The 17,432-nt window shown below is 38.0% G+C and overlaps 1 protein-coding gene and 1 pseudogene across 1 annotated transcript in view; both read right to left on the reverse strand.

Annotated features, from left to right (window-relative positions):
* The window catches only part of DIP2C (disco interacting protein 2 homolog C), a 412,525-nt gene that overhangs the window by 69,580 nt on the left and 325,513 nt on the right, over positions 1-17,432 (reverse strand). The gene's annotated exons all lie outside the window — the stretch shown is intronic.
* Positions 12,618-12,686, reverse strand: LOC122150974 (annotated as a pseudogene).

Raw genomic sequence — 17,432 nt, forward strand, 5'->3', positions numbered from 1 at the left:
ATTTTCACGGAAATTCTTCTGCTAGTTGGGGTTTAGTCCAAATCTGCATCCTTTCCTTCAAGGCTCGGGGGTCCAAGATTATCTTCTGTGTCTGTATTTATTGGTTTCCCTTTTCTTTGTTGAAGAGGGTCTGTGCAATCCTTCTGCCTAGTCCGCCATCTTGCCCCGCCTCCTCCTCTTAACTTTTTGAACATCTGGAACACAGTTAAAATAACTATTTTACTGTTCTAGTTATGAATTATTAATTTTCTTCTTATTCTGGATCATATTTACCTGCTTCTTTATATGCCTGGTAATTTCTGATTGGATGTCACACATTGTACATATGACCAAGCTGGATAATTGTGTCTTTCTATAAATATTCTTGAACTTGGTTTGAGATACAGTCAAATTACTTGGAACCAGCTTGATCTTTTTGGGTCTTGTTTTAGATTTTCTATGTGGGACCATAAGGAGCTCTGGTGGTGCAGTGCCTAAGGCAGTTGACTGCTAACCAGCAGGTTAGTGGTTCAAACCCACCAGCTGCTCTGCAGAAGGAAAACAGGACAATCTATTTCCATAAAGATTTACTGCCTTGGAAATCCAATGGGGGTCACTATGAGTCAGAATCAACTCGATGACAGTGGGTTTGGATTGCTTTTTAGGTGGGACTATAACAGTGCTCTCATGAATTATGAGGACTTCCAGTCTGGTGGAAATAGGCACTATTCCTAGCACTGTGTTAGCATCAAGCCCCATTTCCCTCTAATCCTTTCAGTTGGTTCTTTCCCTGGCTCTGAGTAGTTTCCTAGCATGCATATGCTTATCGGCACTCAGCTGCAGACACTCAAAGAGGCCTCTTCAGTTCTCCAGAGTTATTTTTGTGCAGCTCCTTCCTCTCAGGTATCTGGTCCTGTGAACTTTAGCCACATCCAGTTCCCCAGACTCCCATCTCCATTTCTTCAATTCATGTAGTTCACTGGGCTTTGCCTCAGTTCTCCTTCCCTGAACCATGGCCTGGAAACTCTCTCGAAATAGTGAGTTGGGGAAATCATATGGCTAACTTTGGTTCTCTCAGTATCATGCTCAGGGATCTGGCTCCTGTCATTCCACCTTGGCTAAAAGAAGAATTCTCTATTCCTAATACTCATAATTTGTGTCCCCCCCCCCCTTCTTCTCTTTTAAATCAAGTTTATTTAGGTATAGTTTACACAGTCATATAAACCAAACCAAACTCCTTGCCACTGAGTTGATTCTGATTCACAGCGACTCCCATTGGGTTTCCAAGGCAGTAAATTTTTATGGAAGTAGACTGCCTCATCTTTTTGCAGAGCAGCTGGTGGGGTTTGAACTGCCAACCTTCTGGTTAATAGTCAAATGGCTTAGGCACTGCACCACCAGAGCTCCCTACAGTCATACAGCCACCAAAACTTTTATAAAAATTTTTTATAAAAAAGTTCCTTTCTGCCCCTTTGCTGTCAATTTCCCCCCTTGACCCTCTGTACATGGCAACACTAAGCTGACTTTTGTGCCTATAGTTTTTTTTAAATACATTTTATTGAAACATAATTGGAAACTCAATGGGGGTTGCTGAGTTGGAACTGATGAGGACACTGAGTTTGAGTTATACATTGGTACGTTTAAAAATATTTACCCTTTCTAGTATTATTTTTCCCTATAGATCGGGACTTCAATTTACTATCATCTTTTTTCATTCTAAGGAAGTTCTTAGCATTTCTTGTAGTACATATTTTCTGATGATGAATTATCTCAGCTTTGCCCTGTCTAAAATGTCTGTTTTCACCTTCTTTTCAAAGGATATTTTCACTAGATAAAGAATTCTCTGTCGCACTTTAAGTCTATCATTCCACTGCATTCTGGGTTCCATCACTGTGAAGAGCATTCAGTGTCATTTTTATTATTATTCCCCTGTAGGTAATGCATCTTTATTTCTTTGACTGCTTAAAGAATCTCTTTTTATCTTTGGTTTTCAGCATTTTGATGATGACGTGTCTAGGTGAGGTTTTCTTTTTATGTATTCTGCTTGGCATTCATTGAGATTCTCAAATCTGTAGGTTGGCATCTTTCATCAATCTTGGCTAATATGTCTTCATATTGTTCTACTATACCATTCTCTCTCTCCTCTTTCTTCTGGGACTGCTATTACATGCACATTAGATTACCTAATACTGCCCTATAAATCTCAGATACTCTATTCCATTTTATTTTCATTATCTTTTCTGTTTGTGTTTTAGTTTGGATAATTCCTTTTTATTTGACCTCAAGTTACTCATTGACCCTTTTTTTGCCTATATCCAGTCTCCCATTAAACCATAACAGCAACTCCTTTATTCCTAATACTGCAGTTTCATTTCTAGCATTTCCATTTGGTTCTTTTTATAGTTTCCATCTTTCTGTTGGTATCTCCATTTCTTCATGCATATTTTCTACCTTTTCAACTAGATCCTTTAATATCTATTACAGTTATTTTAAAACCCCTGAGGTCATTTCATTCCATGACATATGTCATATTTTTTGCATTTTTGTCTATCTTTTAGTTTGTATAGCAAACAATGCCTATAAAGGAACAACAAAGATTGAAATAAGTAACACATAAAGGGCACACCCTTTCTCCCATCAGGTCTCTAGTTTGGGGTCTGAGTAGTCTGTAGTTGAGCTTGCTCTCCGTTTTGCTGTAGTTTTACTTAGATTCAATTCCATGTTGCCTTCATATGACTTGTGGGTAGGATCAGGACTTTGTGTCTGAGCACTAATAAAAGCATGAATATCTCTTTATGCTTTATATTTTAGAGACTAGCTTTTCAAACTGTGGGAGATCTCCTTCTACTTTATAGTTCAGCTACCAGCCTCTTGTGCACTGTTCTTCTCCCTCCAGTATCACTCCAGCTTTCTCCATCCTGCTGCTCTACCTAAAACCTTTGCAAAGCAAATACACTGCTCTTGGTGAAGGCACAGAGGGCCTTTGAGAGACTTTGCTCAGCATTCCTGTTCTACTTCCTGCCTATGCAGTACATTTGGTGATCTGGGACCACCTCAGAGAAATTACTTTCAGATTTCCTGATCTTCTTCCAGCCCGCAGTAGGCCTTCAGCACATACTGAAGGTCCAGAGTACCTTAAACGATTCCCCCCCCCACTTCTTTGGCCACATCCTCAGACATATGAACCCTATTGCTTTGCATGTGCTGGAGGTGGAGAGTAACTCAGATGGGGTCTCTCAGACCTCTTGCCCTGTTCCCAGTCTTCTGAAAACTTTGGCCTAGTAGCTGGAAAAAGCCCTGCACACTTCAGGGATCTCTCTCTGGTCTTCTATACTGCTCCTAGCCTTTGGTATATTATCTCTCTGCAGTACACGAAGGTCCTGGGAAACAGTTGGTGAGTGGCTGCAGACTGACTCTGTGTCTAGGTCTCCTTGGGATTCTCACATATCTTGCCAAACAATATATAGCCATTTAATTAAACAAACAAAAAAATTAAGTTTGGTTAGTTGTACTTTACCCCTTCTATGGTAAGGAGCCCCTGGGTGGTGTAAACAGTCAACGTGCTTGGCTGTTAACTGAAAGGTTGGAGTTTCGAGTCTACTCAGAGATGCTTGGAAAAAAGGCCTAGCAATCTACTTCCCTACAATTAGCCACTGAAAACACTATGGTACATAACTCTACTCTGACATGCACAGGGTCACCAGGAGTCAGAATAGTCCTGACAGCAACTGGTGGGTGGTGTTTTTATGGCAAATTACTCCTCCTCCTCCTGCTCTTCTGCCAGTGATAAAATCAATTATGGCTCCCTTCTGTCCCAGGAAGAATTTAGTTCATTTAGGTTTCTTTGAATCTTCTGCTCTCTGATGGGCCTTAAATAACTATGATTTTGTATACTAACCAGTTTGTTCTTATTGTTAGGGCTAAAATAATGGTCTCTGGTGAATTTTAATATCCTAATAAAAAATTAAAGTCCAAAATTATCCTTAATTATTTTTTTTCTTATTAACAAAATACAGCATGTTTCTGCGGTTACTACTAAGCAACTTCATTGATTTAGAAATTGATATTAGGAGTGATTGCAAGTCATAAATTGTCTGGGAAATAGGGGGAAAACTCAGATTTGACTGTTTGGCTTGGTAGGGCCAAAGGTAGCGGAAACCCAGAGTATTTTCTGGACTGGGCTCTGGCAGACAGTTCATGTCCTATAATGGCAAACTGGTTAATCAAAACACTTTTACAGGGATCAGCAAAATATGGCCTGCCTATTTATGTAAAGTTTTATTGGACCATACCACACCCATTCATTTATTTGTGGTTTGTTCCTGTTTTAAGCTACACCAACAAAGTTAAGTACTTCTGAAAGAGATTATATGGACTGGAAGTCAAAAACATTTAATATCTAGCCCGGTAAGAAACTGTATGTCGACACCTGGCAGACCAAAGTGCCCTAAGAAGATTTTAGTGTAGGGACTATTGTGACATAGAACAGTATGAAAGCATACAGACAGTGAAATGAAAACTGGTCTTTCTGCTAGTGCTGCTGAACTTAATGAATAAACGACAAGTTTAGATTCCTTTATTATTAATTAAAGGAACAGACTAAAAACCAGGACTTTCTATGTGTGTGACAAAGAGTTGTTCCTTGTGACAAGGGCAAGAGAACCAAAACTAAAGTGAACATTTGGTGGTAGAACCTGCAAAATTACATCACCACTTAGACATCTTATAGTCTACTGGAATACTAAGCTCATGTTGTGGTTATTTCCAAATCTGCTGAATGTACAGGTGGAAAGACATACTTAGTGACTGGCAGATACAATAAATATTTGCTAATTGCAGTAATTACCATTGTCTGGTACATACTGGAGATCAACAGAAATTGTATAAATAGATGACTGAATGTTCCTCTTCCTTTCTCTTCTTTTATCCCCCAAATTTACACATTATGTGTGGTGCCAGTATATTTTAGGATTTCCTCTATAGGAGCTCTGGTAGTGTAGTGCCTAAGGCACTTGACTGCTAACCAGAAGGCTGGTGGTTCAAACCCACCAGCCACTCCTCAGAAGGAAGATGGGGCAATCTACTTCCGTAGTGATACTGTCTCGGAAACCCAGAGAGGGGTCGCTATGAGTTGGGTCCGACTCGATGGCACATAACAACAACAACAACTATAGGTTATGGAATATTAAGATGGGATCATGTGATGGAATTAGAGTAATGAGTATTATCTAGAAAATCCTGGACTTGGAACTAGTCACAGTCACTGATAAGACTTCAGCTTGATTCTCTTTTGGACAAAGGGTAAGTGTACTAGTCAATAAAAGAATGAGAGCTGATTTATGGCATTTTATTATGGGGTATGTATAGGATGAAGCATGGGGCAGATTATGTGTTGATGTGGGACAATCAAAGGAAGGGATGAAGTAGCCATTTGTCATTTCTTTTTGGCACCAAGTATCTAAATTCCCTTTCTATATTTGTAGGACTCTCTAACATTTTGAGTCTTGGTGAGATGCAGAGTTCTTATGTCTTCATAGTAATAGAAAATACTAGGTGCTCTCCTACCAGACTTCCTTTAAACTAGGGGATGGGCAGCAACCAAGCCTCTGCCAACTAGCTGTACCCACTCATGTCACAAAAAAACAAGTGAGCGCTCTCTGTTAGCAGTGGAGGTGTCTGCAATAAGATTGGCATCTTGGGGAAGTGGTTTTAGAAATGGGGTCTACTGTCCAGGGCTAGCCATGTCAGTAGTGCAAACTAAATAACATTGGTATCTTCGTAAGAATGGTTCAGTAGCATCCATTTTGCACCTGTCCCTGGCTGCATAGCTCCAGAGTCTCTAGCCCCATTAGTGATTTTGAGAGCTACATTCTAATAAATTATTTTTAATTTAAATTGCAAAAGGAAGTTTCTGTTGCTTAGAAATTAGAATGTGAACTGATATACTGGGTAAGGAGAATAGAGGATCCATGATCTCAAATGTTAATTATTATTATCTGGGACAATATATATCAGAAGGAGAGGATGTAAAACTTTTAACTGAATGTGACTAATTCCCTAGAGCATACAAAGTCCTCAAGGACATCTGTTATTTTTACTTCCTTCATGTAAAAGCTGTGTAGAGGGAGAAAAAAGTGGATTAAGAGTTCAAATTAAAGAAAGTTCCATTATAACTATTACTTTTATTTGGAGAATTACTTGAGGGATCTATCACCCTCTCAGCCTTCCTCCTTTTCAACAATCAGTGACTCTACTTTTCATACCAAGGTATTTCTTTTTCATTGTGTTAGTTTCAAGATCTGAGGTTCACTATGACTGTTATTATTGATTTAATTCTACACAGCTTTTTATAATAAGGCTTTCTTATCAGATAAATTAGTCATTATTTTTTCTCTATAATAAAGACCAAAATTTCTGATTAAGGTTGCTTAAAATTTTTTTTTTTCCTAACAAACAACCACAATGTCTTCTGGAAAACAGAAAACCTCATTTTATTCCCCTTCCTTCCCCTGCTGAATAAAAGGATGCTATTTTTTTCTGTTACAATGAACTCAATGTCTGAATCTAATACAACCAAAAATCTAATACAACCAAAAATCTGTCAACTTGTACTTTTGACAAGAATAATTATGTCTGTAGGCAGTATCTGTTTCAGCAGTGGATAATAAACAAGTGACATTTTTTCATAGTACTAAGTGAAATTTATGTTAAGGCTAATTAAACACAGAAGTCATAATGTGATCTTTCTAACGTTCACTTTTATCATAAATTCAACAAACTGAAACTGCCTTAAATTAACGTCATTTTTACACCTAAAGATTCTAGGAAGTATCATTCCTGACTATAACAAATGGCTCATACTTCTAAATTTCTTTCTTCTGCAAAGTCAACAACGTAACTATTTTTCATGTAAAATCAAAGTTATCCATATTTTATTTTATGAATCCATTCCTGTGCCATAGAGCTATGACATAAGAATTCAAAGGGACGTCAAAAAAAATTAATGTGAGCAATTCCTATATTAAAATGTCAAATGGGTTAAAAAAAAAGTATCACATGATTTATAAGATATAATAGCTGAAACAACAGCATGAAAGAAATTAGGACTGTCTCAATTTTATATTTGTCTATTTTTATGATTGTTTAAGATTTAAAATTTTATATTTGTCAATTTTCATATCTGTATATTTGAAAGTTTCATATTTGTCAATTTTCATGATTCTCAATGTTAAAAATAAACAAAAACCAAAAAAAATCCCCGGGATTTTAAGTGCCACCACATAAATGCAGGTATTACAGAATATTTGTATTCTGCAATATTCTGGCCTACCAGTTATTTCATTCCTGCTGTATTCCTCACACATATGGCAACAATGGGCTGATGAATAGCTCCCACTAATGATACTGCGCACACAGACACAAATGTCTTTTGAAGTATGATACTGAGGTCAGTAGAAGACTGCATATTGAATCAACAAGTCTGATTTAAAACACTGAAGGAAAGGAAGCAGTTAAAATGGAATGTACATGCTATTCTGCCTATAAACAGCTCAGTTTTGCAAATACTTCACCTACAAAGCTGATATTTCATTTGGATAATAAATCACAAGAGATACTTGGCAATTGGCTAGCTGGCAAAGTTAAAATATATTTGGTTTCTTTAATATGTTGTCCTGCTTAGATTATACAGCTTACTGATGAATTCTTTTTCTGGTAGCTGTTTGTACAAACACTGACCTTCATGGTTGAGTTACTTCCTACAGTTAGCACCTGAATCTGACCTTGGTTTTGTTACTTCCTGACAAACAAAAACCAAACTCGTTCACCTCGAGTCAAGTATGACTCACAGTGACCCTGCAGGGCAGAGAATCGCCCCATAAGGTTTCCAAAGCTGTAATTTATTTTTATTTTTATTATCTGTAGTTTGGGTGAATGTTTACAGAGCAAATTCATTTTCCATTCAACAATTTATATACATTTTGTTCCATGACACTGGTTGCAATCCCTTCTTCCCACTTTCTCCCTGGGTTTTCTGTTTCCATTCGTCTTCTTTCCTGCTCCTTCCTACCTTCTGAGCTTTGTTTCTGGGCAAATGCATGCCTTTAGGTCTCTTATGGTCGACTGTATTAAGAAGTGCATTCTTGCCCAGTGTATACTCACTTTATAGGCCTGACTTTTGCTTGGCTGAGAGTTGATCCCTGGGGGTAGGTCCAGTTCCAGGCTTGAAGGTCATAGTGTCAAGGGTTCTACTCAGCTCTATCAGACCAGTAAGTCTGGTCTGTTTTCACTTTTGAATTCTGTTCTACATTTTTTTCTTACCTCTCCTTACAAGGCTGAAATCTTTACAGAAGAAGACTGCCACATCTTTCTCCTGCGGATCCCACTGGTCGGCTTGAACCACCAACCTTTCACTTAGCAGATACGTGCTTAGCCACTGTGCCACCAGGGATCCCCTACTTCTTAGGCTTTATGAATTAGGACAAGTTCAATTAACTTCTCTGGGCTTCAACATCTTCCATCTTAAAATGAAAAAAGTGAAACTTCAATGAGTTGAGGAAAGATCTATCTGGATCTTGGATGCTATCTGGAAGTGAGTGGTCCAATATAGTCAAGAAATCTCTGGATGTACAGGTTTTTTTTCTTAAGGTATAAGCCATGAACTTACTGTTTGAGACAGAAGTGCTGTTGGAAGCTTAGGATCTACAAATGATGACACTGACTTTTAATTGATGGACATTCACACCACAGGTTCATTCCAGAGAAAATTCAGTACTGTTATGTACCTTACTTTACACAAGAACTTGACTCTGATCAAGTAAGTGTACGCTTAATTTATCAATATGAACAAGATTAGCAACTAATGTATCAGTCCTTTCATAAAATGTATTCAATTCCTCAAAGTGACTATAAATAATGTGAGACACTGTGCTGGACACTGAGGAAGATTCATAAATAAAACTGTATTCCTTAACATACTGAATTACAGGGTAGAGGGGAAAGAATTGTTTACTTATATAAATAATTATAAACTAAGAAAGTGCTAAGGAAGCAAGAGAGATTAAGTGTTGTGGGAATTCAGAGGAAGGCTTCATAGAGGAGACAGGATTAATGGTGGATCTTGAAGAAGTAGATTTTTCACATATGGTGATGGTAGAAAGGCTATTTCCGGCAGAGAATAGCTTGAATCAAAGAATTAGGGAGTAAAAGCATGAAATACATACAAAGTAGAGAACGTAGGTCAGTAAAAACTAGTTCATAGGGGAGAGCAGGATTTTTGACTCTGGATCACAAAAGGATTAGAGTGACATCAATGAAGACACTTTTTTGCAAAGTAACAAGTGAACTCCTAATTTAGCTTTATGGAATTAAAAAATTTCATATATCAGATATGTTTTTAAAAGTCTTTGTCACTGTGTCAAATCAGAACAGGCAAAGCTATATATGACTTCACCCCTTGAGGACTCAGGAGCTCTGGTGGCATAGTGCCTAAGGCATTTGACTGCTAACCACAAGGCTGGCAGTTCAAATCCACCAGCCACTCCTCAAAAGGAAGATTGGCCAATCTACTTCCGTAGTGGTACTGCCTTGGAAACCCAAAGAGGGATCACAATGAGTCGGATCCGCCTCAACGGCAGTGAGTTTGATTTTGGTTAGGTCTTGAGGACTCATGTTGCACCAGAGCACAATGAAGGCCTTTAAGTTCAGCAATAAAAACCTGTGAACTGTGCAATGCAGCCTTGCCCAAAGACCAGGGAACCCTTTAGAAGTGATACCCTTGAATCCCACAAAAATACTTTTAAATCCTGGAACAGCTGTATGAAGTTCCACTTCTTGTTTGGATAACATCCCTCTCTGTTAGCCACTAGTCTCATAGAGAGAAAAACCCTTCTCTTGTGTCCTTGACTAGAATGGTCACAAATTAATGCCTATTGAATAAGAGTAACAACCTGATTGAGAAAATAATTTTGCCAAAAAATAATGAATCAACTGAAAATGATACTGCCAAGCACCACTTTCACATATCCTGATAACTCTGGTGTTTCTAAGGGAAAACTGTATAAATTTGTCCAATGAGTATAAGCATGCAGGCACACAGTTTTAGAATTTAGGGACTATCTTAGTTTTTTGTGTGTTTGTCTTTTTTAAATCAGAGAATTATTGGTGACTATATTCAAGTAGGATGAATTATGGGTGGTATCATTTATTTGTTTAATGGCTAATTTTTACTTACTGTTTTTTTTTTTTTTTTTGCCTATAATCAGAAAATACATCTTTGTATTTGAAAAGAAAAAAAGAAAAAAATTAATTGTGTAAAAAAATACAGACTTCTAATATTATATTCCTTATTTCACTGACTAAACATTTGGGAAAAAAAATTAGTTTTAGCCAATATATTATTAAATCTTTTCTAGGCATTTATTGTGTGCCAAGTCCTGTAGAAATGCACTGAAGAGCAAGAAAGGATTTCTGCCCTCAGGGCACAGGCTAGGACTGCAGTTTATTAGTAATATCACCATACATTTTTTAATTTTCCAAAATAAAAACAATAATAAAAGAACATTTCTAATGGCCAGCTTCTGTCTCAAAGTTTTTGTGCTTGCTATGTTCTTCACCTAAATTTTTGCACAGTTTTATCATTTTCTTTAGTACTTTGCTGAAATACCCCTACACAGAGAAAGAAGACTTCCTTGACCTCCCTTTATCTAAAATTGCTATACCTGTGTCTAGGTCACTCTTTATTCCCTTAGTCTGTTCATTTTTCATATGGCAGTTCACGTACACTTTGTTTCCTGACATTCACTGCGATTTCCCACAGTGCAATAGTTCTCTTCCCAGTTCCTCCCCATAGTTACCTCTTACCTGTGTCTTTCCCTCCCATGCACTCCTGCCCCCCGAGCTTTCTCCCTGTGCATACACAGCCCTTCTATTCTCCCATGATTGATCTCTCCAAGGAGTGTATCTACCTAATGTAAATGTTCAGCTCATGTGCCTGTTTTTTGTTTGGCTGGAAGCCAGAGGAGTGGTTCAATTCCAGACCTGAAGGGCAGCTAGGGCCATAGTTTCAGAGATTTCATAAGGCTCTACCAGATCAGCAAACCTGGTCTTTTTTTTTTTTTTTTTATGACTTTGAGTTTTGTTCCACATTATACTCCCACTCTATCCAGGATCTCCTACAAAGATCCCCCTCCGAGTAGTTGACAGTGGTAGACGGCACCATCTAGTTCTTCCCGTCTCATAGTTATATAGGCTGAGGATCACATTGGTGTACCAGTCCCTTGGACTAATTCTTCCTATGCATCTTTGGTTTTCTTCATTCTTCTTTGCTCTGGATAAAGGGAGACCCATCGTTGTATCTAGATGGCCGCTTGCAAGCTTATAAGATACCAGTCACTACTTGCTGAATTAGGATGTGGAACAGTGATTTTGTGTAGTATGTTATGCCAGTTGAGCTTGATGTCCCCTGTGACCATGGTCCCGAGCCCACAGGTCCAACTACTCACTCCCTCCAGGTAGCTGGCTGTGGTCAAGAAGTGACTACAATCTCTTGTCTCTTGTCATTTCCACTATATACGTGGACATTCTTACAAAACATACAGATATGATTGTAGATGCATCATCTTCCAACCCTACATATAGTCATGGGCACATTCCCTCCTGCATAGACACACCTGATTGTTCAGCCTGTCCACCCATCTATCCACTGTAGATCAATGTTTGCCATCACTGACAACACAGTACGTGCAAAAGAGTTCATCTTTGTTGCCTGTATCTCCCATGTATCTCTCTGTCTTTTTCTTCCTCAATGCCACTGTATCGATCACTCACATTTGGTACATTGCCCTTCTTTTCACCTAAATCAATACTTGTGTTTACCTATCTAGCAGTATTCCCTCCCCTCTCCTTTGTTGGTAACCAACAAAGAAACTTTCCTTCCATATATAAACCTTTCCTTGACTTTTCATAAACACAGACTAATAAAATATATGTCATTCTGTGACGGACTTATTTCACTCAGCATAGAGTCCTCCAAGTTCATTCATGTTATGCAATGTTTTACAGATTCTGTTATTCTTTAGAGTTGCATAGTATTCCATTGTGTGTATGTACCATACTTTGGTTATCCATTCTTCTATTGACGGGCACCTAGGTTGTTTCCATCTCTTTACTATTTTAAATAGTGCTGTGGTGAACATCTTGCCAGCATTTGTTATTTTCTGTCTTGCTGAACTTTGCTACTAGTGCTGGGGCAAGATGGGATTTTGTTGTTTTGATTTGCATCTCTCTAATGGCTAATGATCGTGAACATTTCTTCATGTGTTTCTTGGCCACCTGAGTATCCTCTTTGGTGAAGTGTCTATTCATGTCTTTTGCCCGTTTTTTAATTGGGTTATTTGTCTTTTTGTTGTTGAGGTGTTGGAGCTCTCTATAAATGTTAGATGTAAGTCTCATGTGAAATATGTTGTTGCCAAGTATTTTTTCCCAATCTGTAAGTTCTCTTTTTACTCTTTTGGTGAAGTCTTTGGAAGCACATAAAAATTTAATTTTTAGAAGGTCTCATTCGTCTAGTTTCTCTTCTACTCTTTGTGCATTTTGGGTTATGCTTGATAGTCTATTTATACCATATAGTAGGGCCCCTAAATTTTCCCCTAGTTTTTCCAACTTCTCTAGTAACAAACTACAGAAATGATCCCTGAAAGTAAAGTCTTTGAATATACTTTTAATTTAGTTGCTTTACCTCTATCATCAGGCACTTTCATAATTTTATTTTCTAATACTAACAATTCAGAAGAAATAACTGACTGAAAATAAGCTGAGAATAAAGAAAACAAGTAAGAAAAAGCATGGAATGTACAAAAGTGCTTAAAGATGCTTCATAAACTGCAAGAGAACACCATGACAATGATGGATCATATGTTGATTTTTGATTCAATAGTCATCTTGGTAAAATTATTTTCTATATAAGGAGATTCTATTAAGGATACTGGAAAAGAAAAAAAGTTGCCATTGAGTCAAATATAATTCTTGGTGACAACTTTAGATGATCTCAAACAACCAATTTATCAGTTACCAGCCAAGTACATTAACCATTTGCATCACTAAGGGACTCCATGAAGAATTTTGAAATCCAATTTATTCAACATTTATACAATAACTATTTATGAAATATTATCAGAGTGCCAGGGACTATTCTAGGTGATTACATGGTAATGAAAAAGGCATTAAAAAAAATCCCTCCCTTTGTAGAGCTCACATTTCAGGTACTTACCGGCAAACCTCTAAATGCTAACTTCATTCTGGGCCCCACACCACTTTCTTATCTTTATTTTTCTTTCACTTCCATTTTTTCACTTATTCTTAGTATATTATATATTCTGCTTTTTTAAAAAAAAAAAAAAAAACTTTTTTATTGTGATTTGGGTGAAAGTTTACGGCGCAAATCAGTTTTCCATTCAATGATTCACATACATTGTGCTTCAAATCATCAATTGTAATCCCCTCACTGTAACCTCCTCACTCCTCCTACTCCCTCCCTGTGTTTCTTATTTCCATTTCTCCTTTTTTCCTAACCCTTCCTGCCTTCTGAACTTTGTCCTTGGGCAAATGCTGCCCTTTTGATCAGGAATAGTTGATTGTTCTAAAGAGTATGCACCTTCCTAGAGTTGTTCACCTTGTAGACTACTGTTGGACTGAAAATTGAGCCACAGGAGTGAATTTAGTTCTAGATGCAAAGGATGATGAAGGGCCATAGTCTTGGAGTTTCCGTCAGTTTCTACTGGGACAGTAAGTCTGGTCCTTTTTTTTTTCAAATGATTTTGAGTTTTGTTCCACATATTTCTCCCGCTCTTTCCAGTAATTCCTTTCAGAACACTTGGTAGTGGTAGTCAGGCACCATCTGGTCTCAGGGCTGTGGAGGCTAAGGTTCTTATGGTCCATTACTCTTCTGGACTAATTGTTTCCATTTGTCTTTGATTTTATTCACTTTTCTTTGTTCCACACAAGTAGGGACTAATAGTTGCACCTTAGAAGACACTCGTTAGCTGTGAAGACCCTAGTCGCTACTCACTAAAGTAGGATGTCTTTGTGGACAATGTTGTGTCAATTGACCTTAATATCTCCTAAGACTATGGTCCTGAGTTCCCAGGCCCAGTGACTCATTCCATTAGGGTTTTTGGTTATTTTGTTGTTGTTATGTGCCGTCGAGTCACACCTGATTCATAGCGACCCCTCCTTGGGTTTCCAAGGCAGTATCACTACGGAAGTGGATTGCCCCATCTTCCTTCCAAGGAGTGGCTGGTGGGTTTGAACCTCCAGCCTTCTGGTTAGCAGTCAAGTGCCTTAGGCACTATGCTACCAAGCTAAGAAATTTTCATAACTTCATTCTCTGTATGCTCTATTTATGGATATATTTGCAGTATATGTAAATACATACATAGAAATATCCTGTGTCAAATACATATATATATATATATATTCATGGGTATAGTCCCATTTTCTTTCCCACATCTGTTCAGCTTTTATATGTATGTATATATCCACTCATAGATTATCGTTATTAAAGGATTGTGTGTGAATTAGTATTTACCTCCATTGCCTTTAACTCTTGTACTCCTCCCAGCATTTTCCTTGATTATTTTGTGCTGTTGTTGGTGTTGTTGTTACATGCCGTCGAATCGGACCCAACTCATAGCGACCCCTCCTTGGATTTTCGAGGCAGTATCACCACGGAAGTACATTGCCTCATCTTCCTTCCAAGGAGTGTCTGGTGGGTTTGAACATCCAGGATTCTGGTTAGCAGTCAAGTGCCTTAGGCACTATGCTACCAGAACTCCCAGTAAGGGATGAGGACTCACTAAAGGATTTCCCACATCCCGTATATTCCTGAAGTCTCTCCACTCTGTGCTCTTGTAATTCTAGCCAGGTGTAAGGAGTTACTAGGGGACTTACAACATTCTTTAGATTCATAAGGCCTCCTTGTGAGTTTTTATAACTAGTGAGGGATAAGGAGTGCCTAAAGGCTTCCCTGCATTCCTTACATTCATAAGGCTTCTCTCTAGTGTGCCTTCTTAAATGGCTAGTGAGGTGGGAGGACTGATAAAAGGTTTTCCCACATTCCTTACATTCATAAGGTCTCTCTCAAGTGTAAACTTTTTTCTGGTAAGGACTGAGGAAATTTTATAGGCTTTTCCACAATCAATACATTTATAAAGCCTTTCTTCACTGTGAGTTCTTACATGTCTGGAGAGGGAGGAGGACAAACTAAAGGTTTTCCCACACTCCTCACATCCTTAAGGCCTCTTTCCACTATGAGTTCTTATATGTCTAGCAAGGGATGAATAATGAGTAAACACTTTCTCACATTCCTTGCATTCATAAGGCTTCTCTCCATTGTGCTTTCTTAAATGGCCAGCGAGGCAGTAATACCGATAAAAGCCTTTCCCACATTCTTTACATTTATGAGGCTTCTCTCCGTTGTGAACTCTTATATGTGTAGCAAGGGTTGAGGAACTACGAAAGGATTTCTCACATTCTGGACATTCATAAGGCTTCTCCTAGGTGTGAATTCTTTTGTGGACAGCAAGGTGTGAGGAACAACTAAATGCTTTCCCACATTCCTCACATACATAAGGCTTCTCTCCAGGGTGAATTCTTGCATGTGAAATTAGAGTTGTGGATCGATTAAAGGCTTTCCCCTATTCCTTATATTCATAAGGTCTTTCTCCACTGTGAGTTCTCATGTCTATAGTGAGGGATGGGGTTTTCCTGAAGGTTTTACCACATTGCTGACCTCTTCCTTATTGTGTATTATCTTCCCCTTATCCAAATTAATATGTGCCTATCCTCTAGTTAGTAGTTAACCCTCCCTTCCCCACCCGCCCATGGTAACTATCAAAGAATATTTCTTTATGTGTGAAACCTTTCCTTGACTTTTTGCAATAGTGGTCTCATACATTATTTGTCCTTTTGTGATAGACTAATTTTACTCAGCATAATGGGCTCCAAGTTCATCCATATACCTTATAAGATGTTTCTCAGATTCATCATTGTTCTTTAAAGTTACAAAGTATTCCATTGTGTGTATATACCATAGTTTGTTGATCATTTCTCTGTTAATGGGCATCTAGGTTGTTTCATCTTTTTGCTATTGTGAATACTGCTGTGGCAAACATGGGTGTGCATATATCTATTATTGTCATGGCTCTTCTTATGCATCTCTTAGTGGGATTGCTGGATCATATGGTATTTCTCTTTCTAGATTTTTAAGGAAGTGCCATACCACTTTTTTTTTTTTTACCATTTTCCACAGTGGTCGCAACATTTTACAGTCCCATCAATAGCGTGTGGGAGTTCCAGTCTCTCTACACCCTCATTAGCTTTGTTGTCTTCTGTTGTTTTGAACTTTACTATTAGTGCTGGGGTGAGATGATACCTTGTTGTTTTGATTTTCATTTCTCTAATAGCTAATGATCTCAAGCATTTCTTCATGTGTCTGTTGGCTGTTTATATGTCTTCTTTGGTGAAGTGTTCTTGTTTTACTCTTTTGGTGAAATTTTTTGATGTGCCTAAGTGTCTAATTTTTAGGAGGTCCTCGTCATCTATTTTGTCTTCTAGTGTTTATGCATTTTCTGTTATATTTGATAGTGTATTTATGCCATGTATTAGTGCCTTAAGGAGCTCTGGTTGGTACTAAAGCACTCCGCTACTAATAAAAAAGTTAGTTGTCCGAACCAGCGCTCCATAGGAGAAAGTTGAGGAAGTCTGTTTCTGTAAAGATTTATAGCACTGGAAACCCTATGGGGCATTTCTACTCTGTTCAAAAGGGTCACTATGAGTCAGAATTATCAACTCAATGGCAGTGGGTTTCATTTTGGTTAAGTTTGTAACTATTTTTTCCTTGACAATGGTCTTTATAGTTTTCAGTTTTACACTCAGGTCTTTGATCCAACTTGAGTTCATTTTTTTATATAGTGTGATCCTGTTTCATTTTTCTGCAAATGGATATATAGTTTTCCCAGCACCATTTATTAGAGACTATCTCTGTCCCATTTCATGAGTTTCGACCCTTTGTCAAAAGTCAGCTGTCCATGGGTGGATGGATTTATTTCTGGGTTCTCAATTCTGTTTTACTTGTCTACCTGTCTTTGTCTTTGCTGTACCAGTACAAGGCTGTTTTAACTACTATGGCTATGTAGTAGGATCTGAGACCAAGAAGTATGAGGCCTCCTATGTTGTTCTTTTTCTTAGTCATGCTTTGCTTAGCTGGGGTCTCTTTCCTTACCATATAAAGTTTGTGATTAGTTTTTTCATCTCTTTAAAGAATGATGATGGAATTTGGATTGGGACTGCATTATACATGTAGGTCGCTTTGGGAAATATTGACATTTTCATGATTTTTAGTCTTCCTATCCAGGAGTGTCTGGTAGCATAGTGGCTAAAGCACTTGACTGCTAACC

Source organism: Orycteropus afer, unplaced genomic scaffold (assembly GCF_000298275.1).
Source record: "Orycteropus afer afer isolate SDZICR_OR568_19922 unplaced genomic scaffold, OryAfe1.0 scaffold00271, whole genome shotgun sequence".
Taxonomy (NCBI): Eukaryota; Metazoa; Chordata; class Mammalia; order Tubulidentata; family Orycteropodidae; genus Orycteropus; species Orycteropus afer.